Consider the following 13,716-nt stretch of genomic DNA (forward strand, 5'->3'; position numbering starts at 1 on the left):
TACCTGTTTTCTGGTACTTGGGCCAAATTATACATAATTTTGAAATGGTTATATTTCACACAATATCTGTGGAAAAAAAGAAGGGATAGTTGTATCCTTTGATTATTACTGGATTTCTAATTGGACAATACGTGTTAATTAGAATAAAATAGTGGATAAGTATCATACTTTTGTGCATTGATTTAAGATAGCATTTTAGAGACAGTTGAATTTCTAGTACTTGTGTATTTTAATGGCTTTTTCTTCAGTGTAGTATTTCTATTGAAGATACTAATGAATAAGGTGACTGAGGATTATTAAGAATCTATTGACTTAACACATGATTAGTTTCACATAAACAATAATTAAAGGCAATACATATGGGCTTCATATCTGGAATAGTTCTCTAGAAAGTTAATACAGGCTAAAGATTTGTTCTGCAATTATTTCTTCCATGAGTTAACATTACTAGGGTAATTCCACTAAATTTTCTAATTAAATTACTATGATAATTACTGGTGAAGAAACTGAATACTCTCAAAGGTTTAAGTCAAGATAGTAGGACCTGCAAAAAGAAGTAAAATGTGGAAACTAATGAAGTGAGGAGGGATTACTCAGTGACAGTCTTCCAGGTGCAAAAAGCAACTGAAACATGAATTTAAGAAGGAACATCTCTTGATAATGTCTTGTTCACATGGAAGTCAATCAGATATTTTACTCTTTCGAAGCAGAGTTAAAACATGTGAAACAAACCCCATCTTTCATTCTCTCAGTCATTTCTATCTCTCCTTCCCTTCCTACTTTCTTGGACCTAAATAGACAGTGAGTGAATGTGGGAGTGAAGTTTCATAGTATTGGATCTATGTCTTGCAATTATTTCAGAGACATTGTTACTACTTTTCCCTAAGGACATATTTCTTCAAAATACCGTGCAAGTGTTTGACATTTTCTGCTTTTTATAGACACCGGGTAGACTTACTAGCAGTTTGTAAATCTTCCTTTTTAAGTTAGGCTTACTACCCACCCTGAACCCTAATCTGATAGCACTGGGATATCACCTGCTGCCTCAATGGGCCTAACATCCTTGACAGGATGAAAGACTTGGAGTAAAATTTCTGATGTCTAATCACAGAACTGGAGCTGAATCGAGTAAATGTGTTATATATGTTACTGTAATGGTGACAATGAACAGGACCTGTTAAAACCATTCAACGTTTCTCAGAAATTTTCTGTTGGCCAGATTCTTCCAGAGCCTTGACAAGCCTTTCTCAGCAGAAATCAAGATACCAGAATTTCTTTACAGTCTTAATCCTGCATACTTACAGTCACATACAGATACTATTAATAAAAACTGAATAAGAGCAGGATGCAATTATACAATTCAGATTGTTTATTCCACGATAGCTTATTCCACAGTCTCATGATATGTAGATATTGCAAGTTATGCTTCTTATTGTGATTCCTTTTGTCTTACTTGGGAATCATTCTGAGAGTAGAAGGGTGCAAACCTCACTGTTTCCCAAAGAAAAGTAGCTGTTTCTTGTCGAGAGGATAGGGCCAGTCTCTTTTCAATGGTGCCCATGGACACGTTCCTGTGCAACCTGCTCTGTGTGACTTCTTTAGCAAGGGGGTTGGACTAGATGGTCTCCAGAAGTCCCTTGACAGCCCTACCATTTTGTGATTCTGTGATTCTACTTCACCTCAATTTCAACTCATGGCTCACAAGTTCTAAGACGGTTCTTTTACTACATTAATATACCTGCAATTTTTATGGATATTCAGGTTGCAGAACCTGCTGGCAGACTACATACAAACTGATGTAACACAAGTCATAAGGACTAACCTGTACAGGTATCTTCTTCCAAAGAAGAAAATCTTTTCTTTCCAAGCTCCAGTGTACAGGGGAAAGGAATTACCTGGTTGTAGGTGTAGAGAAGAGCATTAATTAGGAATTCATTAAGCAGCATTCACTACGGATTTTGCCTTTGGCAAGGGTACTGTTAGAAAAACTTATTTACTTGCCTTGATTTGCGAGATTGGCACAGCTGAACCATCTGAAAATGACCACTGGATGTGTACATTCTCAGCATAAAATGGAATGATCCTTTGAAAGATAGGATTCAAATGTAGTAAGGCTGTTTAATGTCAGAACTGGTGTTCTGCTTTGTGCCCACAAGGAAAAGGCCCAGTTAGGTTACATCCAGAAACCTGAATGGGGAGTATGACAAGAGGCTAAAATTTCCTGCTGGCTGGAAACTATTACAGGCCTGTCTGTAGGCTTTTCAGCCCACTAAGTAGCCTAGGCCAATCCACTGCTCCGGGAAAAAAGGCTGTGCAATGAACCTTGCAGAAACACCTTTTCAGGTGTTTTTAGGGGAGAAGTAGGTTTTCTTTTCCAGAGAACAACTAACAGGTCCTGGCTAAGGTTCTGTGGAGTCCAGGAGTCACCCCTGGGGAGTGTAACAGCAAATAATCTGCTCCCTTTGCTCTCTTCTAACCTAACTGTAATAGAGCTTTATTCGTAGTGTACAACGGTTTGGAGCTGCCTCTTCTGAAGGACTACTCACCTCTACTCTTGCCTACTCAGAGTTCAGGACTTCAAGCAATCTTCTAATTTTATTTACTCAACTGCTCTGTTTAGTCTTATGTTCAGCTGAGGTCATACTTTCTAGCTTTAGACTGAACGTTGTGGTGAGATTCATAAAGTTTTTTGAATCACAAAGAATATGTGATTGTGAATTTTTTTCCATGTATTGTACTTTAGGGAGTTGCTTTTAATTAATGATGGGATAATAAATTTTACATTAAAACCTGGTTTTGTACAGAGTAATTGTAGCAGATGAATGAAAGATGTTTACTGATCATTAGGTAATGGAAATTCCTATGGCATTTTTGAAAGAAAGGTGTCTCTTTCCAGAGGAAGAATAGGAAGATAATCACAGAAGCTCTCCAGACCAAATTATTCTGACAGGAAACAAACCCCACATTTATGTACTAAATGCTTTTTTTATGTCCTATTCAAACTAGAAGGTGTATGCAAAAATACCTAAGTATACCCTTACTTTTTTTTGTAAAATACTTTTCTTTCTGTATGCACAGATTCAGGTTTAGAATTTATGACATTTTTTTTTAACAGAGAAATTAATCACCTGATATTTGCCTCTTTTTCTGCCTGCTCACTAAATACAGTACCTGGTTCACTGTGTAGTTATTCTAGAATTTTTGGTGTGTTTATTCAGTCAATATTTGGGAGGTTAAAAAAAATGGGTTTCTTGTTTTGTCAAGTTTTTATTTTACTTATATTAACAGTATCCTATCATACCTTCTCCTAATCTCAGGTTTGTAGAAAGAATCATTTTTTTGTGGAAGTACTTTTACTTTGCTTTCCTTCGCTTTCCTTCTGTTGCAAAGTTTTTGTGGAAGAGGTTAGGTCTTCAGTTGTGTTATTGCTCCATCTAGCCTTTTATTATAGACTATCATAGGTATTTATTGAAAAAGATTTATTTGGAAACCGTACTCTCTTTTTAAAAGAGTAGAAGACATCCAAGTGAGGGCCAGTATTGAAACACATCTGATTCACACCAAACAACTTGAGAGGCTGCAGAACTGAACATTTACCACTCAACAGTTGTTTGACATTTGTGTCAAATTGGAAAATCAAAAAGCTCAACAAATAAGTGCCGCACAAGTTGAATGAAAATTTATATTAAAAACCCCGCTATTATTAAGTCTGTTCTGTGCTTTTTTGTGCAACAAAACTGATCCATTTCTTGATCACATTGTGACATGTGATGAGCAATGTTTCTATAGGACAACTGATAGTGTTCCATGCAGTGCCTGGACTGAGGTGATGCACCAAAACACATTCCCAAACCAAAGCTATATCAAAAGAAGGTTATGATCCCTGTTAGATGGTCAACAAGTGGAGTCATCCAGTACAACTTCTTGAATCCTGGCAAAACCATCACAGGAGAGAAACATTGCCAGGAAATCAACAACATGCACCAAGAACTGCGATGTTTACATCTGACATTGCTCAATCAAAGAGCACCGATTCTCCTCCATGATAATGTCCAACAGCATGTCTCACAAATGATTGTGCAGTGGCTGCAGGAACAGGGCTACAAAATTCTACCTCACCCAAGTTGCTCACCAGACTTCTCTCCCACTGATACCACATTTTCAAGCATCTTGACAGCTTCCTGCAAGAGGATGTTTTCCATAACCAAGCAGCAGCTCAAATCCCTGTTGAAGAATTCATCATTTCCAGGACTCCAGAATTCTACACCACCAGAACAGACAGACTTGTTTCTTGTTGGCAAAAATACATAGTTCTAATGGTTCTTATTTGGACTAATAAATTTTATTCTGAACTGAGATATACTGTTTTAAAGTTGATAGTTAAAAGCAGTAATTATGTTTACCCCAACCTAATATTTAATTATTTAATTTTGAGACCTATTGGAAGCATGAGGCATATGCCAGAAGATCTTTGTTTTTTTAGTTTCTTAGATTTCTGGACCTGTTACCTAACAGTCCAATAGATCCAACAGCCTTTATTCTGCTAAACAAAAACAAAAACCCAAACAAACAAGCAATTTTAATTTGACCCAAGATCCATAAGGTTTAATTCAAATAACAGGCAAAACGTTCACAGCATATCTTTTGTCTATTCTGAAAGTAACCTTGCATTCCTAACAATTAGATATGTGAAAATATGTTTCCTTAAACTTTGTTCATTCATTGTTATAATTTAACCATAGATCTTAATCAGTATCTGGGATAACTGAGTATTCATCTTCACAGTGTCCAGAAAGATGTTTGTTATGAATCTGTTCACGTTTCTGGAAGATAGATTCCACAAAGACTAGCTATGGAATCTGTTTCTGTTTCTAGAAGATAGATTCTACACAGAATAGCTGGGTAAACTAGTGTTGATGAACTAAGTACAAAGTGAAGAAACGCAGAGAATACTTCCTCCCTACAACCCCTTTTAAACGTACTTTGGACTGTTTGGAAAAGTTTTCAGAAATTCTCTTCAGGAGAATGAGAAGAGATTCTACCACAAAGGGACAAGCTGTAATTTTCCTAGATAAACTTTCATCAGGATGGCAAAATGATACATTATATTATACAGTCATGGCATTTCTCTTGGCCAGGAATCAGCCCGTAAAATTGGAATTTAACCTAAAGGTATGAGGACACTGCATTTTTAAATTCAATCAGATTGCTTTAAACAATTAGTGTCCTCTAATGGATGTGTTGACTCAACTCATGAGATAGAATAACTGGCCATATCAACACTCTCAAGTTTCGATAAAAGCTTTTAAAATGTTTAATTGAGATGGTAGCCTTCAATAAAAATATGCTCAGCTTCTTTGAATATAGAAACATTTCATTTATTTCATCAGTTTGATTTGATTTTAATGGGCATTTGTTTACATTTTATGTTTTGTGCTATGATTATGAGATTTAGCTTTCCTTTTTGCCTATATAGTTTAGCAAAAATTTATTATAATTATTCCCATAGAAATATTTTGCATTTACATAATGTATGATTTTAGATAATTCTATACACTAATCTTTTTAAAGTTCAATTCTTGTTTTTCCCTCTGGACAAAGTTGGAGCAGCATGGCATAAATAGGTTTGGGGGTTTAAATGCTGCCAGGTGCTTACTCTACACAATGTAATAATTTATTTAGATAGGTTTAGAGAAGAGTATGCTGAGGCATCTTACCCAAGAAATCTTCCATTTCTGCTGAAGGAAAGTGAGTTATCATTCTCCCTACACTTTCTACTGCTGTTTCTATTGCTATACTAGCAAAAGTCTCTAAGTAAGGAACATCTCCAGAATAACCCTTTCTCCTAACAGAGTTCTCATTGTCTCTCATATAGATTTGAGGAGTAAGTCCAGAAACTCCGTATTGGTTTAAGGCAAAGATAAAACCCAATTCTTTTGCATATCTTCATCAGCATAAGGAGTTTTGGTTTAGATGTAGCAGATGTAGCTTTGTCTACAGCTGCTGCTTCTTCTGCTCCTTCTTTCCTTCTGCTCCTTCTTTCCTTCTGCTCCAGCTCCTTCTCTGCACTGGCAGTTTCCACATCCTCAGGTTTGCAGAAAGGATCAAGATATGTTTCTGTTGTGACATTCTCATGGTTTATCTTCTGATTCCAAAGATGGACTGAATACTTTAGAAGAATTAAAAAAAAAAACAAACCTGATGATAGTGATCTGTCTGCATGTCAAATACAGATTATTGGATTTGGGAAGCTATGTTTCAGCACTTCAAAAGGTAGCCCATGTCGCTCTTTTCATTTGCTTAACCTAGTATTTATCACTTAACCAGGAAATGGAAACTTTTAAGAAAGAACTGGAGTTCTCAGAAGGGAAACTTGATAGCCAACCCATTGGCCAGACCTTTGTCTTTTAGACACAACTTTAATGAAAGCAACCAAAGAAGCACTGGAATCAGTTGCACAGTTATTACAGCATTCTGACAAAGGAAGAAAACTTGAGTTCAGTTCCAAATCCTGAAACAAAATATTCCTTTTATCAAATGAAAATAAAATTTTCTCATCTCCAATGTAAAACCCTCCCACGGAATATACAGGAGAATCCTCCTAAGTAAATTCAGAAGAACCCTCTTTTTTCTCCTGTTGTTTGCATATTTAGTCTTCATTGGTAACATCTATCATCTTGAGATATCTCATACTTACTCTTTGTTGTGATAGATTTTTAAGAGTTTAACTCCTAACCTTTGTTACTTAAAGATGCTGAGGAACTAAACCTATCATTTAATGGGCTGCATCAAAAGAATGTGATCAGCAGGTTGAAGGAGGTGATTGTCACCCTCAGTTCTGCTCTGGTGAGCATTGGAAGAACATGGATCTATTAGAGCAAGTCCAGATGAGGGGCATAAAGATGGTCTGAGAGCTGGAGCACCTCCCATATGAGGACAGGCTGAGAGAGTTGGGCTTGTTCATCCTAGAGAAGAGAAGGCTTCAGGGAGGCCTTATAGCAGTCTTCCAGTACTTAAAGAGGGCCTACAGGAAAGCTGGGAGCAACTCTTTACCAGGGAGTGCAGTGATAGGATCCAAGGTCACAGTTTTAGCTGAAAGAGGGTAGATTTAAGTTAGATATCAGGAAGATATTTTTTGCTGTGAGGGTGTCGAGTCACTGAAACAGGTTGTCCAGAGAAGTCATGGATGCCTCATCCCTGAAGGTGTTCAAGACCAGGTTGGATGAATCTACAAGCAACTTGATCTAGTGGAAGGTGTCCCTGCCCATGGCAAGGGGTTGGAACTAAGTGGTCTTCAAAGTCCCTTCTAACCCAAACCATTCATTGATTCTATGAAATCTTCATGGAACTGAGACTTCTTCCTTAAGAGGCCTCATTGAGAATCAGACCTCCCTTCACTCCTTTAGAAAGAGACATTAAACATATTTTCTCAGCAATAATTTCCCTGTTACTCTGTGATATACTGAAAAAGATTTTCTGGAGACTGGAGGGATTGTAGCCATCTCTTCCCACAGATCACTCTGCGGTTCATCATGCATTCCATGTTTCACGATGGAGGGGGTAGCTGGCTTATCACTCTCTGCCCATGAGCACATGACTGGATGCAGCAATTCATGTTTTCCCTAACAGTCAATTGAGAACATTAGGAATCACACTAGGTCAAGTCTGGCATAAGTTAATATTTCCAAAGGCAGGCCAAACACTGAAGCCATAGTGGTTATGAACCACAAAATCTGAAGGTGTTGACAGAAGAGATTTTCTGTTCACTAACAGAGAATTTTTAAATAGCTTCTCAAAAAATAAGCAAAGACATTAGAGGACTAGAGGAAAATGAATATAAATTAATTGTTTAAGTAAGGGATTAGTGAGGAGACAAGAAACGGTGGACGAATAAATCTGAGTAATAGATGTGCCTCTAACATCAATAAGCTTCTAATGAAAAACAAATACTATTAAAATAAACCATATTTTTAGTCCAATTGTCTACAGTATTAGTTTCAGAGGAAGAAAAAAAAAACCAGCTTATGAAATTCTGTTAATGTATCCACATAAATGAACACTGAACTCAGGATCAGGGTCATCTTGGTAAACCATAAAGTAATACATTTCCTGAGTAACATCCTTTCCTCCCACTCTGTCTCCTAAATGTCATCATATTTCTAGCGGATGACAGTGAACTTCTTGCAGTCTCTCCAGCTTGGTGGGAGTTACACACGTGCACACTGGACAACAAGACCTTATTTTGCCCACTGGCTTTCATAGATAATATTTTTTTAAAAAAGCAATGCAGAATTAAACTAAATAATGACAGGGTCATTAGAAGATCAAGGTATAGTTCCACTGAGCAACTTCACTAATAAAAAGCTCAATGTTATGAAAGAAAAATTAGAAGGAAGAGTAGGTTAAATAGCGAAGTTTGAAAAGTACAAAATGAGCTAGGTCTTCCTGTTAAATTGTCCTGTAGGAGTACAGTGATGTCTCCAAAACCACTGTGGAAGTGGGACCTTTCTGAGCTGCAGAGTATACAATATAATATAGAATTACTGCTGTTCTAGAAATGGTTAATGTAAGCTTAATTTAAGCTGCCTTATATCGTATTTATTTTAGCAGGAAGATTTTTTTTTGCTTTTTGTTTCTTAATATTTTTCTTTTTTCTTTGTGAACTTAATCGATGGTCTGTGGACAGTTATGAGAATATGATATATAAAAAGAAGAATACTATTTAATGATTCATCGTCTTTTTTTCAGAAGGATAGTTGAGGCAAACTTAGTTTAGGATAAAAATCATTTTTCTTCACAAAAGTACATACTGAGTTTTTAAGTCAGTTTTCAGACGTATTTAGAGTTGAGCATTGCTTGTACCTTTTGATGAATCAATGCTTAGACATGAACTATGAACTCTGTGGTTAAAAAGGTTAGAAAATTGCTGTGAAAGGAATATTTCCTTCTCCTGAACCCACCTAGTATTCCTTAGATTAGTAATATATCAGGGTAAAAAAAGTGCTTTTTTTTCTGGGCAATATTTAGCGTATGGTTAATTGCACTGAAAGAAGAATGATGTAATATGAAATATTTTATTCAAAATTTATTGCCTCAATTTGAGGTATTGGATGCTCGGTATTTCAAATAGTTGTTATTGCCAATGTAATATCTGGGTGGTAGAGTATCTGATATTTGTGTGACTATTGTTGTCCACTAGTCAGAACTCCTGAGAACCTCACAGAAAGAATGCCTGGGGATGTTCATTCATTGAAACTTTCTTTTAGAGTGTCCTCTTAGATGCTGCCTGACTGTTGGCACAAACAGAGAAAGCACAACTAGGTGTAATTGTTTCTTTCTCAACTTAATGACTTTCTTAACTCTCCTTTGTGGGAGGAACCTTGTAGTGAGCTTATAACATGAAGATCTGGTCACTAGTAACATTTTTTGTGTTTTCTGTTCCAGTAGTTGCATTCCAGCAGTCACACAAACTGTGCTGTGCAGACTATTGAGCTACCCATATTTTTCATAATCAGTCAACAGGTTCTATGCAAGGGGCACCTTGACTAGGTGTTATCTTCCTTTAATTCAGACAGAAGTCTGTAGTGTGGCAAATTATTATTTTTCACCATTGTATGGTAGCATACAATTATAGAATTTGTAAGAAGAGACTTCTATCCAGACCAGATTTCTGTCTTCAGCAACAACTGTCAGCCTACAGAAGAGTAACAACAGTGCATATGTGTGCAATAGTACCTGTGATGTTGTCCTAGCCTCCGAATATTCTGAGACTGGAGATTTCCTAAACTTCTTGTGGCCTCTGCATGTTTAATTGTAACAATTTTCTTTTTCACATTCTTTCCAAGTTTCCTATTTTGGCCCATGAAAGCTCTAGGATCCATAGGCTGCTTTGACAAAAACTACTACAGCTCTATGTGCTGTGTCTAGAATAATTTTCTTCATTTTGAATTTGGCTCTTCCTGGCTTTATGTGATAATGTATGAGTGCTGGAAGAGAAACTGATCTTTCTACTGCATAGAGTACTATAGATTTCGGGAAAATCAGAAGTGCTCTGTAGAATCATCTAGAGAAAAATGGTTCATATCTCATGAGGCTTACTGCGCACATCTAATCAAACTAAGATTTCCATCTTGATAGAGTTTCGTGTCTGCATTGTCATATGAAGGATTGCTTATAATAAATACTGCATCAATCTTGCACGTGAAAAAAATGAATAGGAAAAGTAAATATTTCTACAGTTGTGTTGTAACCATGATTCTTCACTAATGTGTCATGGGATCTTTCAATGTATATTTTTTTGGGGTGTTTCCCTTGTAACATATATGTGTTAAAATCTAAATCTCAGTTTGAAAAAACAGCCACATTTTGAAAATTTTTAAAACAGTCACCTTAAAATTCTTATGTACAAAATTCCTGTGAATCGGGGTCTTACACATTTGTCAAAAGGGTTCTTTAAACAAATCCTAGTAATCCCAGAGCTTATGGCTATGATACTTGTGTGAGGTTTTTGAAGCAGGTTCTTAGCATTTAGGAAAATCGATGCAGAACAAGTCAAATAAGAGTCACCAATATTACTAAATCAGAATCTTGGTATATTTTTATTGCAGAAAAAGAATTCATTATCTTTGTGTTTATTGCTTTTCAGCCTTCCATTTTCAGCTGTCAACTGTTAACACTTAACTCCAGTTATAAACAATGACTTTTGATTCTGGCAGAACTTCAGACGGCCTTTTTCCTCTTCTCCTATACCACGGTTTTATGCTACCTGGTGTAGTGTACACCTTCCCATCTGAAAACTTTCCAAAGCATAAACTTAGTGTTACAACACTTGCAAACCCCTCAAAAGACAGTAGCAATCCACTCAGTTATTTTTTTCCCATTAGATAATGATTACCCTTTTCCTATAGTATTTTACACTATAAAATAACAACTTAAAAATCTGCTACCTTATCCAGATATAGGTAGCAGTAAATACAAAGATACACACACTAATAATAAAAAAGTGGAAAGCAGTTGTTATTTAAACACAATGTACTCTCCAGAGGCATCTTATTGGCATAGATACATGTTTTCTCTCTACTTAAAGTTAATAAAAATTGATCCATGAGATGAATACTTTGCAGATACTAGTCTTAGGTGTTTTTCTAAGGCAATTGTATCTATAACTTTCTGGATTTTATCTCTCTGTATTACCTTCCATGAAATCTTCTTTCTCTGTGTATCTTCCATGGAACTAGTCCTAGTATTGACTTTAATTCTAAATATTCTCACCTTAAGAGACCAGTTCCTCTATTACCATGAGAAGAACAAGTAATGAAATCTACCCGTCGTACTTTCTATACCTGTTACCATAGGTCACAGAGTCCATTTATGTAAGTACCTGGACCCTACAGATCTAAAATCTTCTTTTTCCGTATAAATATATCCATATCCTCTTATTATTCATTATTTCTTTCACCTGGTTTATTGGTATGACGGTCATGCAAGGTGGTCACTCCAGTTTCATAGCTCTCCTAAGCATGGTTCCTCAGTCTTCCTGAAGCAATAAGAATCTGAATATTACACATGCAGATCAGTGAACAACACATTGTTTTTCTTCAGCATTCTGGATAAACCGAAATATTCTTTACTCTTAGGCCAGTCAGTTCACAAGAAAATCTTGAATAATTACAGTAGATATGTTATAGCTCCCATCTGTAGTGCATTGTACTGGTCTTGGCAGAAGAGCTGGAAGAGATAACAAGAAAGTTTTAAAAGCTTTTATGTGGCCTAACAAAACTTACCTTTGATTTTAAAGAGACTAAGTAGAAAAATTAACACCTAAATTTAAAGGTTAAATTCAAGATAACTCTATTGTTTGAAGTCTTGAGCATAAGAAAGTAAATGGACAATAAGAAACTATGCAGAAAATTGGGATAGATTTTATTTTTTTATATTATTCTATTTCCAGTGAGTTAAGTTGATTTGATCACGTTATATATCATATCTGTTTCAAATCTTCACAAGAGGACTAGGTCAAGAAAAGCTGGTTGAAAAGAACATAGATTTTGTGGGATTGGTTTTTCTTTGTTACACAAAACTGAAGAAATTTTCCAAATATCTAGTTTTATTATATCTATAGTTTTCCCACATTTTAACTAAAAGCAATCAGAAAGCCAAGTATAAAAGAGCTGATATTCACTAATAATTATTTTATATTACTAAATTATATTAAATTATATTATTAAAAATAAATCAATTCCAGTAGTGATCATTTAAGAGAGAATAATAATCCAGTTTTGGTACTATAGGAATATATTTTATTCCAATGGCAAAAAAACATTCACATGCACAGTCTTTATGTCACATAGAGTAGACAACATTTGTCTGTTATGTTCCAAACCCAACTGTATTAATCAAGCAGTAATTGTAGGTGGTTTTGAATAGGCTAGGCGCTGACAGATTCCCTCCCCTGTTCCCTGGTTGTGTAAAGACTTGAAATTCTACACCAAATTAGGGACAATTTGAACACCAAGTTTAATTCTTTTGCTGAATTAACCTGTCAAATATTCATGATTAAACTGATCTACATTTTTTAATTCCTCAGAGCATGGTTCAATGTGAATTCCTGATCTGAAAAACTGTCAACAAAACATTGAATCCATATAGGTGATATATATTTATTTTGTAAAATTATGAAGCCCATCAGGCATATCTATTGCTGATTTTTCCTCATCTATGCAGAATAACAATTCTGCTGTTTCTGGTAACCATCACCATCATACCAGAGACCTTCTGCTAGACACCATACACAGTCTAGTTCCTTTCCCTCTCCTCTCTCCCCTTTGATCTTAATACAGGAACTATTAACTATGCTGAGTACCACCTTCTGACATGAGTATGTCACTGATTTAAGTGCTGATTAACAATAATAAGGTTTTTGTACTGGCATACCTTGATTCCAATTGGAAGAAACTATCCATATTCAAAAGCAGTTCAGCACACAATGAAAACGTCCAGGTTTTTTTTTTTTTTGGTGCATTATTGCGGTTTTTTCTGTACCTAGAATTAAAACACAAAGGATCAAAAGGTAAAGTCTTGTTCTTTTAGTAGCAAAATCATAATGACTCAAGAAGACTGTTATTTTACAGCTGACCCATTTCTGTTGGCAGTGGTATTCAAGGCTGATATTTCTACCCTTTCTTCGACTATGCCTTTGCTGTCTATTTTATTTAGTTTTAATGTCAAATTAAACACTATTGATATAAAATTTTTCCTGAAACCGGAATATACACCAACACTTGTATGTGCACATAGCTTTCATGTTCCTTTGTTCATCACTAGTGGAAGAGAAAAAAAATATCCATCAGACTAATCTCATGTGTGAATGAATTCTTTCATATGTTTCTGGTATCTAGGAAACTGTTGAGAAAAAGATTTCTTGAATCAGTCATGCACAAAAATATACCTTTTATAATGCATCTGTATTAGTACAATAGATATAGCAAGCATACATACTTTTTCATGCAAGGATCTGTTTTTGTCAATAACCATAACTGTGCAGCTATAGAAATAAGCATATGTAATGCTGAGCTTTTAATTCCACATTCATTCACCACTACTTATCACCATATCATACTTTTAATCTCTATTCTCAATATGATTAAGAAGATTAAAATTTGAGCAGATATGGCACTGGACTTGGCAAGCAGTTCAGGATTTCTTCTTAGCACTTCC

The sequence above is a fragment of the Cuculus canorus genome, chromosome 2, assembly GCF_017976375.1.
Source record: "Cuculus canorus isolate bCucCan1 chromosome 2, bCucCan1.pri, whole genome shotgun sequence".
Lineage (NCBI taxonomy): Eukaryota > Metazoa > Chordata > Aves > Cuculiformes > Cuculidae > Cuculus > Cuculus canorus.